The sequence below is a fragment of the Triticum aestivum genome, chromosome 3B, assembly GCF_018294505.1.
Source record: "Triticum aestivum cultivar Chinese Spring chromosome 3B, IWGSC CS RefSeq v2.1, whole genome shotgun sequence".
Taxonomy (NCBI): domain Eukaryota; kingdom Viridiplantae; phylum Streptophyta; class Magnoliopsida; order Poales; family Poaceae; genus Triticum; species Triticum aestivum.
Genome location: NC_057801.1, coordinates 615,427,608 through 615,446,086, shown reverse-complemented (window position 1 = coordinate 615,446,086; position 18,479 = coordinate 615,427,608).

Here is an 18,479-nt window from a genome sequence, read left to right as displayed (position 1 = left end):
AAGCGGGAAAAGAAGGAACGGGCGGCACGGGCCTCATCTGCAGGTGGTTCTCGTCGGTAGAGGGAGCTCCGGTGGCGCTACAGAACTTGCGGGCTAACGGGGCGAGGCAGAGGAGATCCGCTGGTGTCTCCGGCGACCCAGGGTCGAAGCGAGCCAAGGGAAGGAGCTCCTGCCGTGGGGCTCTGGGGACGGGCGAGCTACAACACGAGAGGCTGCAGGCCGGGGCTTCTGCTCGTCGGAGGCATCGGGCAGCAGAGGACGACGGACGGCGGCTTGGTGGTCAGGCATGGTCAAAGGCGCACGGTGGTGAGGTAGAGGAGGTTGCGGGTGTCTGGAGGTCGAGCAGAGGAGCTTGACGGGGCTGGATCGATGGGTGGTTCAGGGAAGGTGGTTGGCTCGATGGTAAAAACAAGTAAGGAGGAGGCGGCTTCGGTTGGTGGAATTGGATCGTGATGACATCTCGAGGAAGAAAGTGGCGGCGGCCGAGACGGGATGGATGGGACATCTCCCTAGATTTTAGGGTTGATCTATTTATATAGCAAGTGGGCTAGGTTTAGGGGTATTTGGTCCCTCCGATCATAATCAGGCGGTTGAGAAATAAATAGGTAGGGAGTCCAACTAAGAAACGGAGATATTTTATAGATGTTTGGGGATGATCCAGACTCGGTCATGACTGTGCAGGTCGGGTTCGGGAAGCATTCGGATGTGCACGAGGTTGCGAAAGAGAGTCCATGGCTGTGCAAAGAGATAAGGTGGTCAAACAAGAGGGAAACAAGAACCCGGTTGGTCTCAAAACGGAGCGAAGACAAGGGGGACACGGCACCTACGAACGGATGCATGTTTTAAAACATGACAACAATGGAGTGCCGATGCAATGCAAATGATGACATGAAGAAATGCAACAAACAAAAGTAAAACACACGACAGCAACGAAAAACATGGAAGGCGTCTGGAGCGCCGGTCTCTGGGTGTTACAGCCGCGTTATAAATAGAAGCCCCATGTAACCACACATGATGTAAGAAAAACAACAGATACCCCTCTTTAGCTAAGGTTCCGGTTTATTTTATTGATCATAATATATACATTGTCATAAGTATGTACAAAAGCAGAGCCTATGGCTCAAGTATAGCAGGGCCGAAGATGAGCGATATTCCACGGCCGGTGGGTTTCCTCCTCCGATTTACGTGAGTCTTTGCGCTCTCGAACATCGAATAGGTAGTATGACCCATTGTGCAGATTCTTGCTGACCACAAAGGGTCCTTCCCAAGGGGGAGATAACTTGTGCATATCCGTCTAAGCCTGGATGAGTTAGAGCACCAAATTGCCTTCTTGAAAGGTTCTGGTTCTAACCCGACGGCTGTTATAACGATGCAGATCTTGCTGATAAATCACCGAACAGGCTGCTGGCATGTCACGCTCCTCATCTAATAGGTCGAGAGCTTCCTGCCGTGCCTTCTCATTGTCAGCTTCGACATATGCCGCCACACGGGGCGAGTCATGACGGATGTCACTAGGAAGAACCGCCTCCGCTCCATAAACCATGAAGAAAGGAGTATAACCCATGGATCTATTGGGCGTGGTATTGATGCTCCATAACACGGAAGGTAACTCCTCCACCCAACAACCCGGCGTCCGCTGCAAAGGAACCATAAGCCGGGGCTTGATGCCTCTCAAAATCTCTTGATTGGCCCTTTCCGCTTGACCATTAGACTAGGGATGAGCCACTGAAGATACGTCAAGCCGGATGTGCTCACGTTGACAAAACTCCTTCATAGCAACTTTGGACAGATTGGTTCCATTATCTGTTATAATGCTGTGTGGAAAGCCAAACCAGAAAATCACCTTCTTGATGAATTGAACCGCCGTAGCTGCATTACACTTATTAACTGGCTCTACTTCCACCCATTTAGTGAATTTATCAACTGCCACCAATAGGTGGGTCTTCTTCTCCTTGGATCTCTTAAAAGGTCCAACCATATCCAGCCCCCAAGTTGCAAACGGCCAAGTGATTAGAATCATCCTCAATTCTTGAGCCGGTACATGAGCGTGTCTTGAGAATTTTTGACACCCATCACACCTTTTGAACAAGTCCTCAGCATCAACATGAGCTGTCAGCCAATAGAAACCGTGACGAAACGCCTTGGCTACCAGAGATTTTGAACCGGCGTGGTGACCAGAATCTCCCTCGTGGATCTCACGCAAAATTTCACGACCTTCTTCAAGAGATATACAACGTTGAAACGTCCCTGTCACACTGCAATGGTGTAATTCGCCATTTATAATAGTCATGGACTTTGATCGCCGGATTATCTGCCTGGCCAAAGTTTCATCCTCTGGTAACTCGCCCCGGTTCATATATGCCAAATATGGAACCGTCCAATCCGTAATAACATGAAGAGCCGCCACCAACTGAGCCTCCGGATCAGGAACAGCCAAATCCTCTTCACGTGGGAGCTTGACGGACAAATTATGCAGCACATCCAAAAAGACATTAGGTGGAACTAGTTTACGTTGGGAACCCAAGCAGCTTAAAGCATTCGCCACTTCATTCTTCCGCCGGTCCACATGATCCACCTGATAACCTTTGAAGTGACCTGCGACAATATCCACCTCACGATGATATGCATCAATGAGTGGGTCCTTGGAGTCCCAACTGGCGGACACTTGTTGAGCCACCAGGTCCAAATCACCAAAGCACTTAACTCGACTGAGATTAACCTCTTTGTCCATCCGAAGACCATGGAGTAACGCCTCATATTCAACTGCATTGTTAGTGCAAGGGAACATTAAACAGAGAACATAACAAAACTTATCACCTCGTGGGGAAGTTAAAACGACTCCAGACCCCGAGCCCTCCAATTGCCTGGACCCATCAAAATGAATAGTCCAATAAGTATTATCCGGCTTCTCCTCCGGCGCCTGTAGTTCTATCCAATCATTGAGAAAATCCACAAGTGCCTGAGATTTGATCGCCGTCCAGGGTATGTATTTTAACCCGTGAGGCCCAAGCTCAATAGCCCAGTTAGCAATCCGGCCAGTTGCTTCCCTGTTCTGGATTATATCCCCCAAAGGAGCAGAGCTGACCACCGTGATGGGATGACCTTGGAAATATTGTGTAAGCTTCTGGCTTGCCATGAAAACTCCATACACCAGCTTCTGCCAATCCTGGTACCTCTGCTTGGACTCAATAAGTACCTCACTGATATAGTAAACTAGCCGTTGAACCGGATACTCCTTTCCGGCCTCCTTTCGCTCCACCACAATAGCAACAATGGCTCTTTATCAATAGGAGCAGCGAGAACCGACGGATTAGCCAGCTGCCGCTTTAAGTCCTCAAATGCTTCATTGGCGGCGTTAGTCCAGACGAAGTTATCCGTTTTCTTCAGCACCTGATATAAAGGGATGGCCTTCTCCCCAAGGCGACTGATAAACTGGCTCAACTTGGCAATCCGGCCTGCCAGGCGTTGAACATCATTAATGCACTTCGGTTTAGCCAAAGAAGTTATAGCTTTGATCTTCTCCGGATTAGCTTCGATGCCTCTGTTAGATACCAGAAAACCCAAGAGCTTGCCTACTGGTACACCAAAAACACATTTGGCCAGATTAAGCATCATTTTATAAACCCGCAGGTTATCAAAGGTCTCCTTCAAGTCATCTATTAACGTATCCTTCTGTCTAGATTTTATCACAATATCATCCACATAAGCATGAATGTTGCGGCCGATCTGATCATGAAGGAAATTCTGCACACAATGCTGATAAGTCGCCTGGGCACTCTTGAGCCCAAAGGGCATAGACACATAGTAGAAGGCTCCAAAAGGAGTTATGAAGGCTGTCTTCTCCTGGTCCTTAACTACAATTTTGATCTGATGATAACCAGAATATGCATCCAGAAAGCTCAAATGCTCGCAACCCGCCGTAGCATCAATGATTTGATCAATACGCGGGAGGGCAAAGGATCTGCTGGGCAAGCCTTGTTGAGATCTATATAGTCCACACACATACGCCAAGTGCCATTCTTCTTAAGTACTAGCACCGGATTAGCCAACCACTCAGGATGAAACACTTCGATGATAAACCCAGCCGCCAAGAGCCTGGGTACCTCCTCACCAATAGCTTTGCATCTTTCTTCATTAAACCGGTGAAGAAATTGCTTGACCGGTTTAAACCTAGGATCAACATTAAGTGTGTGCTCAGCGAGTTCCCTCGGTACACATGGCATGTCAGAAGGCTTCCATGCAAAGATGTACCGGTTCTCACGGATGAACTTGATGAGCGCGCTTTCCTATTTCGGATCCAAGTTAGCACTGATGCTAAACTGCTTGGATGAATCGCGAGGAACGAAATCAACAAGCTTAGTTTCATCAGCCAATTTAAACTTCAAGGCCGGTTCATGCTCTGTAGTTGGCTTTTTCAAAGAAGTCATAACTGCCGGATCAACATTATCCTTGTAGAACTTCAACTCTTCTGTTGCACAAACCGACTCAGCATATGTTGCAACACCTTCTTCACATTCCAAAGCGATCTTGCGGCTCCCGTGCACTGTGATAGTTCCCTTATGACCCGGCATCTTGAGCTGCAGATATACATAACATGGTCTTGCCATAAACTTAGCATAAGCCGACCGTCCAAACAGGGCATGATATGGGCTCTGGATTTTCACTACCTCGAAGGTCAACGTCTCTGATCTTGAATCATGTTCATCACCAAAAGTAACCTCCAGAGCTATCTTACCAACTAGATATGCCGATTTACCAGGGAGCACCCCATGTGTCGGTGTACAAAAGTAGGGGCTCTCCTTTTGACCCCTTTACTTGTGCACGGGCAGTCAGAACCTCCTGCCACGACCACACATAGCAGGGTAGGAAAGGAAAGACGGAGAGAAGCCGAAGGCACAAGAAAAACAGAGCAACGACAAGGACCAAGGCCACAAAGATCGGAAGGGCAAAGCAGGTTTCCCTGGCAAGGACCCTTGGTGGGGCAACCTCAGCAGCCCCGGCAAGACCCTTGCCGGGGGAGCTCGCCCACGCCAGCTGAGTGAGCCACCTTTGAGCCCACCAACGCTAGCAAATGCATTGGGACGAGGCTCGGTAGGCACCTCCGTGGTGGCATGCAGATCATTGTGAAGACAAAGAATAGTCAAGTTCAAATGAGGATAGGAAGGCAACCATCCTCGCCGATGAAACCCACAAGACCCCGGCAAGATCCTTGCCGGGGACGCCAACGCGCCACGGCAAGACCCTTGTCGGGCCACCTGATAAGGCCCTCGCCAAGCGCACTAGTATGACCACTGCCAGGTCCAAACCGGCCAAGTCTCCACCGCCATTCGCATGCAGCTGCTGACCCAACCAGCTGGGCAGGCACCTGCCTGGCAACATGCAGCTCTTCGTGGAGGCTCCACCATCGCGCCACCTTAGCTGCCTGCCTGCCTACATGGCATCGCATGCACCGTTGGCCATGGCGCGTGTCAAAGCAATGAGGAGTGGCGATGGACGGGACGGGCCTCGCATCCGCCCCCGATAAAGTGAAGGGACACCTAAGCCTCGCATTAAATGCGTCTTGTCCCGTAATAGCAGGCGATAAGCTTCATCACAGTACTTTGATGCCACCTTCTGGTGCCACCATGGCGATCCCTTTGCCTATAAAAGGAGACCCAAGGCATCCAGGAGAAGGATTCGGCTCTTTCGAACCCAGCAGCACCCAGAGCTAGCTCAAGAGCTCAAGAACACTAAATACATCCACCAAAGCAGGATCGTAGGGTTTTAAGCATCTTTGCAGCCCGAACCTGGGTAAATCCCTTTGTGTCGTCTACTAGTCCCGCTCTTCTCACGATCCCCGCGCCCCGCAACTGTAGAAGGGATTCCGGTGATCCCATAGGTGTCGTTTCCCACCGACATCTTTGGCGCGCCAGGTAGGGGGCGTGCAATTGTGAGGATATGGTCTAGCAGTCGACCTAGCTGTTCTTCATCGCCACGGCTCCTGCGGAGAAGGCGGCGCTGCCCGTTGGCTTGAAGGACGCAGAAGCGACGATGAGAGAGCTAAGTCATGCTGAATTTTAAGTTCTTCTCCTTAAATATAAGGTTATTATCCTCGATGGTTCGGCCTATGTATGGAGAGCATGTATGCAGAGGGACCCTCCTGTGATTGGCAACGCCCTTGTTCCGTTTCGAGTCCGCTCAACAGTTTAAGCGGCCGCGCTGAGAGCGGCAGGGTAGCCTTCCGCCATCAGCAGCGCGTTCGGTTCTAACTCGAGTCAAGCTGGACAGATCGAGCGGCCGCGCCGAGGGCGGCAAGGTGCTTTGCCCGGCAACAAGCACACCCGACAGGCTAATGAGGATCTGTCCTCAAAGTGCCACCCTGGGTTTACGTGCCGGCAAGCTTACCCAGTTGGCGTAGGGTGGACATACAAAGGAAAATCGAACATGAAAATAACATGCATAGTTTCAGGAGCATCACAGAGTTATATTACACAAGTTGCCGCCGCGGTTCTAACTAAAGATAACATTGTCTTGGTCATGAACCCGCAGCGGCGACGGAGAACGGGACACCTAGTCCCGGCGCTGGCCCTCCACCCTCTTGATTTTATCGATGTGGCTGAGGATGGGCTGGATACGCTCATTGAGCGCCACGATGTCCGCATCCTCCGGCAAGCTCTTCAGCATAGCTCCGAAGTCGAGGTCTGGGTGCCAGTGCGCAATCTTGGTGAGCACCCTGGTCATGGTCCCCCGGCAGAGTATCCGGGATTCCTCGGCCAGAGAGGCCGCTCGGTTGGAGTGAAGCCGCTTCAGGGCACCGACGACCTTCTCAAAATATATGGTTAGGTTGGCATTGGGGCTCAGGTTCGCCTCTGGGGAATAGCTCATCTCCAGCATCCCCATGAGGGCCAGCTGATCGGCGCCTGAGTTTGCAACGACAGCGAGGCGTTCGAGCCAACGCTTCTCACCCGCCACGTGGTCTTCGAGGTTGGTGGTCTCATTTATCCGCTGCTACTTCTCTGTCGCCAGCTCCTTGGTCAGGACCCCCTCTCGGGATCTGGCCTCCGACAGCGTCTTCTCGAGAGCTCCTAGCTTCAGCTTGAGATCGCTGAGGGAGATTTTGGCTTCGGAGAGTTCTTCGGCCTTGCTGATGAGCTCGCCCTGCGTCTCCATCAGGGTGCTGTTGAGCATGTCCCTCTCCTGGGCCAGCTTTAGAGCTTTCCCCTCAAGCTCCTCCACCCTACTGCCGTAGGCCTGAGCCTGGGCGTTGAGTGCTTCCTGATGCCTCCGCTCCAGATCTTTGGTCCGCTGCAGGACGAGCCTGTCCACATCTTCATCCTTGCCACGGAGCATGGCGGCAAGTTTCTCCTCGCGCGCGGCAAGGTCCTCTTCCTGGGTCTTTAGTGCAGCCTCGTGCTGGGTCCGGGCGGCTTCGGCTTCATCGACCAACTTCTTTGCCATCTCCTGGGCCTTCTCGACGTCGGCCAGCTTCAGGGCGAGCTCCACCTCACGATTGGCCAGCTCGCCCTGGGTGGGCTTCAGCTTGTCCTGGGCCAGGCGGTACCAGTCTTGCACCTCGGCGACGCGCCCTCCGAAGTCCGCCTCCGCCTTCTCCACCATCGCCGTCCTGGACTTGGCCTTGTCCAGACTGGCATGATGGAGCGCCTGAAGCTTTTGGAAACTGGCTCCTATGGCCTCGAGTAGCTGCTCCTCCTGGGAGTCGGCGCTACCAACGCCTGGCTCATCGACGACCTCAAGCCCAGCCGCAGCAAGCGCCTCCTCGTCGAACACCTCTCCCTCAAAGGGAGCCCTAGTGCTTGACGCGCCAAGGAGATGGACGAAGAGGTCGTCGCTGACCCTCAGGTACCTGCTGGAGCCAGAGACAGCGGAGGAGGAGGGCAGGTCATCAAACGCCACCTCCTCGGTAGTGGCCTTGCCGGCGTCCCCGGCGGGCCCCTTGCTGGGCTCTTCGGCGGGCTCCTTGGCGGCATCCTCAGCGGCGCCCCTGGCACTCTCCTCGGCAGCAATCTTCTCCGCCTCCGCCACGGCCTCCGTGGTGACGTACTTCATGGTGGTGTCAACATCCTCCGAGGAGGGGTCTGGACGCCCAGAAGGAGACAGGGCGGAGCCAGGATCGAAATCCAGTAAGGAAAATAGGAAAGAAAGAATGCAAGCAAAAGTGAGGAGCGAGTGGCTTACCCATGCCGGGCCGAGAGGCGGAAGCCACTTCTCCGCCAAGGTCTGGCATCGAGGCAAAGCCGCCGGCGCCTGCATCCTCCTCCTCCTCCTCCTCCGTGCGCACGACCTCGGTGCTTGGTGCCCCTGCCGGGGACGCCCCTTGGGGTGGTGTAGTTGATGGAGGCGGCACGATCGGAGAAGCCCCCTGTGGCTCCCTTTGGTGCTGCTCCTCTCCTGTATCCACGGCACGGTTACACTAAAGCATCAGGCATGACGCACATTGATAGAGGGCGGGTGATGGACTCACGCTGGGGGCTGGGCTGGGGGCTGCTGTCCGGGCTTCTCGACACCACCAGTGGCGTACTTGAGGTGCCTGCCGGGGGCTGGCCACTCGCCGAAATCCTGGCCCTCTTTATCCTTTGGGCCAGCGTCTCCATATCCCTGCAAGATGAAGACAAGTAAGCAACACCATCAGGGGGGTGTAAGGAATGAGGGAGGAAAGCAGAGGCTTACTCTTCGTTCTCTTCCTCCTCCTCCTATGTAGCTTTCCTCTTCCGCATTGGGCTGAGAGGCCCGAGCTCTCTCTCCGGGCTGAGAGGCCCGAAGTCAAACGCACACCCCGCCCCGATGTTGGCCGGCGAAGGGGGAGGCGATTGTGTCCGGGCGCGCTTGGACGACAAAGAAGCAGATATCTTCTTCTTTCATGCCACGACCTTTGCTGCTTTCTTCATCGCCACCACACTCGTCTGGCGCACAGTCGCCTCCTGGGCTTGTCGCAGCTACACGGCCCAGTCAAGGCAGACCGGCTCGCCGAAGGTGGCCCGCCGTAGGACCCGCCTTTTTCCGGTGACCGAGGGATCGACAGCCGCGGTCCTCTCCTCCTCGCCCTCCTCCGACGACGACCCGACAGCGGCGTCTTCATCGAGGGGAGCCCTGATGTCGGTGCCGCTGGCCTCCCTAGCGGCTGCTGCCCACCGAGCGAGCTCTCCCTCCTTCTCCTAGATCCACTGCCCAGATCAACTGCCCTAATTCGAGGAAAAAAGAAAGAAATTGGGAGAAATTAGACCATAGGATTGGTCAAGAACACAGATCTAACCTACCCCGGTTGTGGCTTGCTCAAACATTTCAAATACTCGCGCCCACGGTTGCCATTTTCTTCCCTCACACAAGTCAAATGCTTGAGAGGCTCCATGCGCAGGCAATCGGGGCATCTTGTCAACGGCAGTGGACCATATTGCGTCCATTATTGGCGGGTGGCCGAAGTCGAGCTAGACATCACTCGTCGGCGGCGCGCTTCGTTGCCGGAGCAGAGGAAGAAGAAGGTGGGAAAGGAAAGGGGAAGGGCAAGCAATGGAGGGGGTGAGCTGGCTCGGGCTCGTGGCTGGCTCGGGTCGGGGCACGCTGATGAGAATGGGCATGCTTGTGTGGATAAGTTGTGGGTCCCACCCGCATGCGAGTAACTGGTGGGTCCCGCGTGTCATAACTCAAATCGCTAACCCCTCGTGTTTTTCATTTCACGGTTAAACAGAGCCATATCGCATTGGAGCTATTGTTGGCTTCGAAGACATTGCATCACAGCCATTGATTCCAACAATATCGCACTCCTTCCAATTCGCATGAAAAACGTCGCATAGGAGCTATTGGCCCTTCCCAGGCAATACATCCCTATATAAATTCCCCGTACACATTCCAGACTAGGCCAGACTTACCTCGGATGAATGCCAGATAATTGTGAGGCTATTGATCCACATTTGCATCCCATACACTACCCATATAGTAGCTGTGCACACTCGCCTCCGCTCCGCCCGCGCATGCGTGCAGCAACTCCGGCCTCGCGAGTCACCCCGCCGGGCTCTACCGCCCCTCCGCCCCTTGCTAAGCTCGACCCTGCCTCCCGTGCTATGCGCTACCACCTCGCCTTGCCTCGTGGTTCTACCGCTACGCCACGCCGTGTTGTCCGCTGCAGGAATCCCACGCGCCAGCGCTGCACAACCATGTTTGCCAGTCCACAGCGGTCAACGCCTGCACCCACACTCGCTCACTTTCGCTCCTCGGCCGCACTGCTCCGGCTGGAGTCGGCCTTCCTCGTCGTCGTTGCGCTGCGCCTCGGCTTGTCCCAGCCAGATGTACGGCCCTCGCGCTGCTGCTGTGCCCGCTGTGCGTGCTCGCTCCTCCAGCTCCACCGCACCCACCATGGCGTCCCTGCAATGCCTCCCATGCGCGCCGGCTGGCCGCTTCATCGACCCGGCCGCCTCCCGACCGACCCGTCTAACCAGCCGGCTCGCGCCCGCCCCTCCCGGCAGGCCGGCTCCACCGCACAGCCGCTTCGGCCCACCGTCCGCCTCTTGGCCATGTGCCCGGCTTCCGCGCAGCCAACCCCGAGCTCGGCCTGGCCTCCTCCACGCCGGCTCGTCCCCGCCTCGTCCTCCCGTAGCTCCGACCCGCGGCCTCGCCTCCACGGCCGCGCGCTGCTGCCCTTAGCTGCTGCCAGCCTGGGCCGGCTGCGGCGTGCCGTCTCTCCGCGTCAACCCGGCCGCCCCAAGCCGGCTCCGGCTTCAGCGCTCTCCGCCTCCGTGTCCGTGTTGCGCTGGCCTCGGGTTGCTCGCCTCGCCCACCTGCCGAGCGGTTCCTGTTGGGAACGTAGTAATTTCAAAAAAAAATCCTACGCACACGCAAGATCATGGTGATGCATAGCAACGAGAGGGGAGAGTATTGTCTACGTACCCTCGTAGACCGGCAACGGAAGCGTTGACACAACATAGAGGAAGTAGTCATACGTCTTCTCGATCCGACCGATCCAAGTACCGAACGTACGGCACCTCCGAGTTCTGCACACATTCAACTCGGTGATGTCCCTCGAGCTCCGATCTAGCCAAGTGTTGAGGGAGAGTTTCGTCAGCACGACGGCGTGATGACGGTGATGATGTTCTACCGATGCAGGGCTTCGCCTAAGCACCGCTACGATATGACTAAGGTGGAATATGGTGGAGGGGGCACCGCACACGGCTAAGGAACGATCACGAAGATCAACTTGTGTGTCATGGGGTGCCCCTTGCCCCTGTATATAAAGGAGGGAGGGGGAGGTGCGGCCGGCCCCTAGGGGTGCGCCTGGAGGAGTCCTACTCCCACCAGGAGTAGGACTCCCCCCTCTTGCCTTGTGAAGGAAAGGGGAAGGGGGAAAGAGGAAAGGGGGCACCGCCCCCCCTTCCTTGTCCTATTCGGACTAGGGGGAGGGGGCGCGCGGCCTGCCTGGCCGGCTCTCCTCTTCTCCCTTAGGGCCCATGTAGGCCCATTAACCCTAGGGGGTTCCGGTAACCCCCTAGTACTACGGTAAAATCCCGATTTCACCCGGAACGATTCCGATATCCAAATATAGGCTTCCAATATATCAATCTTTATGTCTCGACCATTTCGAGACTCCTCGTCATGTCCGTGATCACATCTGGGACTCCGAACAACCTTCGGTACATCAAAACACAAAAACCCTAATTACGATCGTCACCAAACTTTAAGCGTGCGGACCCTACGGGTTCGAGAACTATGTAGACATGACCGAGACACGTCTCCGGTCAATAACCAATAGTGGAACCTGGATGCTCATATTGGTTCCTACATATTCTACGAAGATCTTTATCGGTCAAACCGCATAACAACATACGTTGTTCCCTTTGTCATCGGTATGTTACTTGCCCGAGATTCGATCGTCGGTATCTCCATACCTAGTTCAATCTCGTTACCGGCAAGTCTCTTTACTCGTTCCGTAGTACATCATCCCGCAACTAACTCATTAGTTGCAATGCTTGCAAGGCTTAAGTTATGTGCATTACCGAGTGGGCTCAGAGATACCTCTCCGACAATCGGAGTGACAAATCCTAATCTTGAAATACGCCAACCCAACAAGTACCGTCGGAGACACCTGTAGAGCACCTTTATAATCACTCAGTTACGTTGTGACGTTTGGTAGCACACAAAGTGTTCCTCCGGTAAACGGGAGTTGCATAATCTCATAGTCATAGGAACATGTATAAGTCATGAAGAAAGCAATAGCAGAATAGTAAACGATTAAGTGCTAAGCTAATGGAATGGGTCAAGTCAATCACATCATTCTCCTAATGATTTGATCCCATTAATCAAATGACAACACATGTCTATGGTCAGAAACATAACCATCTTTGATCAACGAGCTAGTCAAGTAGAGGCATACTAGTGACACTTGTTTGTCTATGTATTCACACAAGTATTATGTTTCCAGTTAATACAATTCTAGCATGAATAATAAACATTTATCATGATATGAGGAAATAAATAACAACTTTATTATTTCCTCTAGGGCATATTTCCTTCAGTCTCCCACTTGCACTAGAGTCAACAATCTAGATTACACAGTAATGATTCTAACACCCATGGAGTCTTGGTGTTGATCATGTTTGCTCGTGGAAGAGGCTTAGTCAACGGGTCTGCAACATTCAGATCCGTATGTATCTTACAAATTTCTATGTCTTCCACCTAGACTAGATCCCAGATGGAATTGAAGCTTCTCTTGATGTGCTTGGTTCTCTTGTGAAATCTGGATTCCTTCGCTATGGAAATTGCTCCAGTATTGTCACAAAAGATTTTCATTGGACCCGATGTACTAGGTATGCCCTCCAACCGGCGCTCCCACGCCGGCTCCCCCTACTCATGCACCAAAGGAAAAGTAGTGGCCGGGTCTTAAGAAAAAGATGCGGTTGAAAGAGAAAAGTACTGCCGAAAAGAAGAAGAAAAAGAGCATGAGCTACGCTCGTTTGGACTGTCGGCATGCCCACCTACTTCGACATCGGGCCGGATGGAGAGCCCGCCCGCCATGACACCGCAGCCAGCTCACCCGCGTCCGGCTCCTTCGCCTGGCCGGACGGGCCCGACCGTCCGGGATCCCCCTTCGAGCACCTGGAGGCTCGAGGGCTACCCCTAGTGGGTGCGCCAGCACGTTCCGCGAGCACCGAGCCGCGTCGGCTGCCTTTGACAACTTCCATCTCGTCCGCGTCAAAGCAATGTGAGCTCCTCACCCACATACTTTCGCGCCACGTGCAAACACGGATAACCCAGAGCAGCCCTCGGGGACCACCTCCGCCTTTATTACAGTTGCATCACTGTTCGCCTCGGCGCCGGCTAGTCTCGGCCCAAAGGCTGGCCGCTCGGCCCGATACGTTCGTTCCCGCAGACGGCTTAGTAGCGCATACGGTACTGAAGGCCTACTCTCAGCCACAGACCGCAGCGCGGCTGTTCGACAAGCGAGAGAAAAAGCTGGAGGTCACCCCACGCGAAAAACGTCCGGGAGAAAACGGCTTGGGCAACCCAGCCGTTTCCTTTATGAGTATCTACTCGGTTGAATCTGCTCCTGTAGTCTGAGTAATGTACGCTCCACTCTGCTGCCACTCTTCGTAACAGCTAGAGGCCGGCTCCGAGCTGTCTAGCTAACAAGCGGCAAAGCCAAAGAGCGGAGGGGACATGAAAGAGACTGAAGGGGGCTCAGACGAAACCGAGTCGGCACCCTCCGCATCAAACTTACAATGCTGAAAGCAAACGTTTGATATATCTGCGCGGACTAACTTTGGCTTTTGCACGATCATCACCGTGGGGAACCCGCTCCTCGCCCGGAGACTCAGAGGCTACACGCGAGTTGTGGGCCCGATGCCGGCCGCAACCGGCATTTCCATCGCCGCTGTCCACATCATCAACAGCAAGACCCTCCGGCTGACTCTTCGAGTCGCCCGGAGGCTCGGAGGCTACACCCAGTTGGTGCGCTCGCGCGCCCCCACTCAGCCGGCGGACTCCACGTCCGCGTCTGGCAGGGCCTCGCGCCCTCCAGCCAGCGGACTCCGCGTCCGCGCCCGGCCACCTCGACGTCACCATCGGCTTCATCAACAACATGGAAGACCCTCTGCCCAACTTTTCCAAGTTGCGCGGAGGCTCGGAGGTACACCCAGTGGGTGCGCTCGCGCGCCCCCACCGGAAGAAAGCCGCACCGGCTGCGGTGCGCGGCCATCCATCATCGACATCTACTGCTTCATCGACGCCTGCTAAAACCCTCTGCGCAACTTTTCCAAGTTGCCCGGAGGCTCAGAGGCTACTGACAGGGGGATGACCCCCGTGTAGGCCCAAGACGGCAAACGACGCTTAAAAAACATCGGGGCCAGCAACGCCCCTCAATCCGGGTCGCACTTGGCCGGTGAGGGAGTTCCGGACTAGGGGGTGTCCGGATGGCCGAACTATCATCATCGGCCGGACTCCAAGACTATGAAGATACAAGATTGAAGACTTCGTCCCGTGTCCGGATGGGACTTTCCTTGGCGTGGAAGGCAAGCTTGGCGATACGGATATGTAGATCTCCTACCTTTTTAACCGACTCTGTGTAACCCTAGCCCTCTCCGGTGTCTATATAAACCGGATGGCTGTAGTCCATAGGACGAACAACAATCATACCATAGGCTAGCTTCTAGGGTTTAGCCTCCTTGATCTCGTGGTAGATCCACTCTTGTAACACACATCATCAATATTAATCGAGCAGGACATAGGGTTTTACCTCCATCAAGAGGGCCCGAACCTGGGTAAAACATCGTGTCCCTCGTCTCTTGTTACCATCCGCCTAGACGCACAGTTCGGGACCCCCTACCCGAGATCCGCCGGTTTTGACACCGACATTGGTGCTTTCATTGAGAGTTCCTCTGTGCCGTCACCATCAGGAAGGATGCCTTTTCCCGTCTTTAAAGACGGCGCCGTCGTCAAGGGAGCTTTGGCCGCCGGCCAGACTATCCGGCTAGGCGGTTTTCTCATGACCGCCTGTTCGGCCACCGCCGCGACAATGACCTCTCAAGTCATTAAAAGCGATCTTCACGTCAGCTCGGAATTTGGCGAGCAGCTAGATCCGATTGAGCTCTCCTCCATAAACGAGCTCTTGGATCGCATCGCCGCCCTGGGAGTCGCTACCGACTACGATCAGATTGGGCTTAAAACCGATCTGAGAGAAATTAACTCTCCCCAGGTTACCCACCACGTTGTCGTGGTAGAGGAACAATGCGGCGACTCTTCTTCTATGTTAAAATCCAACTATGTCCGGATTCCGGATCCCTCCATGCCGGATTCCCGCGGAGGGACGGACGCTAATCAAATACTGAACCTAAAGTCAGGCATCGGACCAGATTTGTTGGAAAGCGCTCAGCAAACCAAGCTTCCGAATCCGGAAGCTTCTTGGCCTTTGAGCCTCAGATCGGGCGGGGTTCCGAACTTAATTCCACCCGCCCACCCAAACATAAGCGATCTATCTCAAATACGGCAAGAGCCCGATGAAACAGTACATCATTACTGGGCCAGATTCCTCCTGGTTATGAACAGGATAAAGGACTGCCGTGAAGAAAGCGCGATTTCAATCTTCTGCAACAATTGCACGGACAAGGGAATCATAAACGCCATCAGTCGTCGCGAAGTTTCACGCTTCGCCGACCTAGCGACCATTGTACAAAAATACTGCGCGATGGAGAGTGCCTGGAAAACCGAAACTAGGTTTTGGGACAATCCGGCCCTGAATACAAACCCAGTCCGAAATAAAAGGGTGCTTCATACTCAAGCACCTGGGTTAAAAACCAAAAAGCAAAAACCCCCTAAGGGGTACGGAACCGTACTGGAGGGATGGCTCAACGGACCCTGCAAAATCCACAGTACAGAGGGCGCCACTCCAACACATAGCCTTCGAGCGTGTTGGATACTACGGCAGGTGGCCAAAAGTGGCGTAGGCTTTTTAGCCCCGGGCAACCAACCCAGCAGTACCAGTACGGTATTAACAGTCTTCGAGACTTTCGCATCAAATAACATGCGGAAACGAACAATCCGCAGCCTCGCCGAAGTCTACCAAGTAGCAACAACAAATCCATGGAGCGACACGGCTATCACCTTCAACGCCAGCGACGAACCTAAATTCCGAACAGCTAGAGCACCAGCCGCATTGGTCCTCAGTCCGATAGTGGACGGTTTCCGTCTTACTAAGGTACTCATGGATGGCGGCAGCGGATTAAACCTCATCTATGAGGAAACCCTTCAAAAAATGGAAATTGACTGGAGCCGCATTGAGCGAAGCAGCACAACCTTCAGAGGGATAATCCCTAGTCGAGAAGTACGCTGCACAGGAAAAATCACACTAGATGTAGTGTTCGGCTCACCGGACAATTACAGGTCCGAGGAGGTCACGTTCCAAGTGGCCCCATTCGGCAGCGGATATCACGCTTTGTTAGGGCGAGAGGCATTCACAATCTTCCAAGCTATACCCCACTACGGGTACATGAAGCTCAAAATGCCCGGACCCAATGGGATAATCACTCTCGTCAGTGATCCAGATACAGCACTCCGCGCTGAAAATAAGATAGCCGCACTGGCCCTAGAGGCATTGTCCGAAGCCCTAGCGGCAGAGGAACTAACTACGCTGCGCTCCACGGTGGATAGGGACGATGTGATACTCGATAAGAGGTCCAAGTCCACCTCTTTTAAACCAGCAGACGAAATAGTCAAATTTCAGGTCCATCCAACGGACCCCACAAAGACGGCCTCCATTGGGGCACAATTAAGTCCTGATGTCGAAGCCGCACTACGAGAATTCCTTCGGGAAAATTGGGACATCTTTGCCTGGCACACTTCAGACATGCCAGGAATCCCACGCAGGCTGGCAGAGCACAGCCTAAATATCCTAAAAGGATTCAAGCCAGTCAAACAAGCTCTTCGGCGATTTTCCGAACCCAAAAGACAGGCAATGGGAGAGGAGCTAGCCAAACTCTTAGAAGCCGGATTCATCAGAGATATAAAACATCCGGACTGGCTAGCCAATCTAGTAATGGTACCAAAAAAGGACAAATCCTGGCGCCTCTGCGTCGATTTTAAAGACCTTAACAAGGCCTGTCCAAAGGACCCTTTCCCCCTCCCTCGCATCGACCAAATCATCGATGCTACCGCAGGGCACGATTCATTGTGCTTCCTCGACGCATACTCCGGATACCATCAAATCAAGATGGCGGAGAAAGACCAGGCCGCAACGGCATTCATTACTCCATATGGGCCATTCTGCTTCAACACAATGCCCTTCGGACTCAAAAACGCCGGCGCAACATATCAGCGCATGATTCAAACATGTCTGGCTACCCAGATAGGCAAAACAGTAGAGGCATACGTAGACGATGTGGTCGTCAAGACCAAACACGTCGAAACTCTAGTAGAAGACTTGAGGGTGACATTCGACAACCTCCGAGCATATGACATTAAGCTCAATCCGGAAAAATGCGTCTTCGGCGTACCAGCCGGAAAGCTCTTGGGCTTCATCGTATCCGGTAGAGGAATTGAAGCAAACCCGGCCAAAATCCGAGCTCTGTCACAATTGGATATTCCAAAAGACCTCAAGCAGATACAAAAACTAACCGGATGCGTAGCGGCCTTAAGTCGCTTCATCTCCCGTTTGGGAGAAAAGGCTCTGCCCCTCTACCGCCTCCTCCGGCGCACCGAACATTTCGAATGGACGGATGCTGCCACAGCCGGACTCGAAGAAATAAAGGCCATACTGGCAACAAATCCGGTCCTGGCCGCGCCCAACCTGGGCGAACCTATGTTATTATATATCGCAGCAACACATCAAGTTGTCAGCGCGGTACTCGTCGTTGAACGAGAAACAGAAGGGCACAGATTCCCTCTTCAAAAACCAGTGTACTACGTATCCACTGTTCTAACTCCATGCAAATCCCGGTACCCACATTATCAAAAGATAGCGTATGCGGTGTTCATGGCATCCCGGAAGCTGCGACACTACTTTCAAGAGTGTTCCATAACGGTGGCCTCCGAAGTACCTCTCAACGATATTATAAACAATCGCGACGCAACGGGCAGGATTGCAAAATGGGCTATCGAGCTCTTACCATTTGACATAACCTACAAACCACGGCGAGCTATAAAGTCGCAGGTTCTGGCTGACTTCGTCGCCGAATGGACCGAAGCCGAACTCCCTAAAGAGTACGGCGCGTACTCCAACTGGATCATGCATTTCGACGGATCCAAAATGTTGGCTGGCTTGGGGGCTGGCGTCGTCCTGACGTCCCCAACTGGAGACACAATCCAATACGTACTTCAAATAATGTACATGGACTCCAACAACGCAGCCGAATACGAGGCCCTTCTACATGGCCTCCGGATGGCAATCTCCATGGGCATTCAACGCCTAGAGGTGCGCGGGGATTCAAACCTCGCAATATCCCAAGTAAATGGAGACTTTGACGCCAAAGATCCAAAAATGGCAGCTTACCGCAACGCCGTCCTAA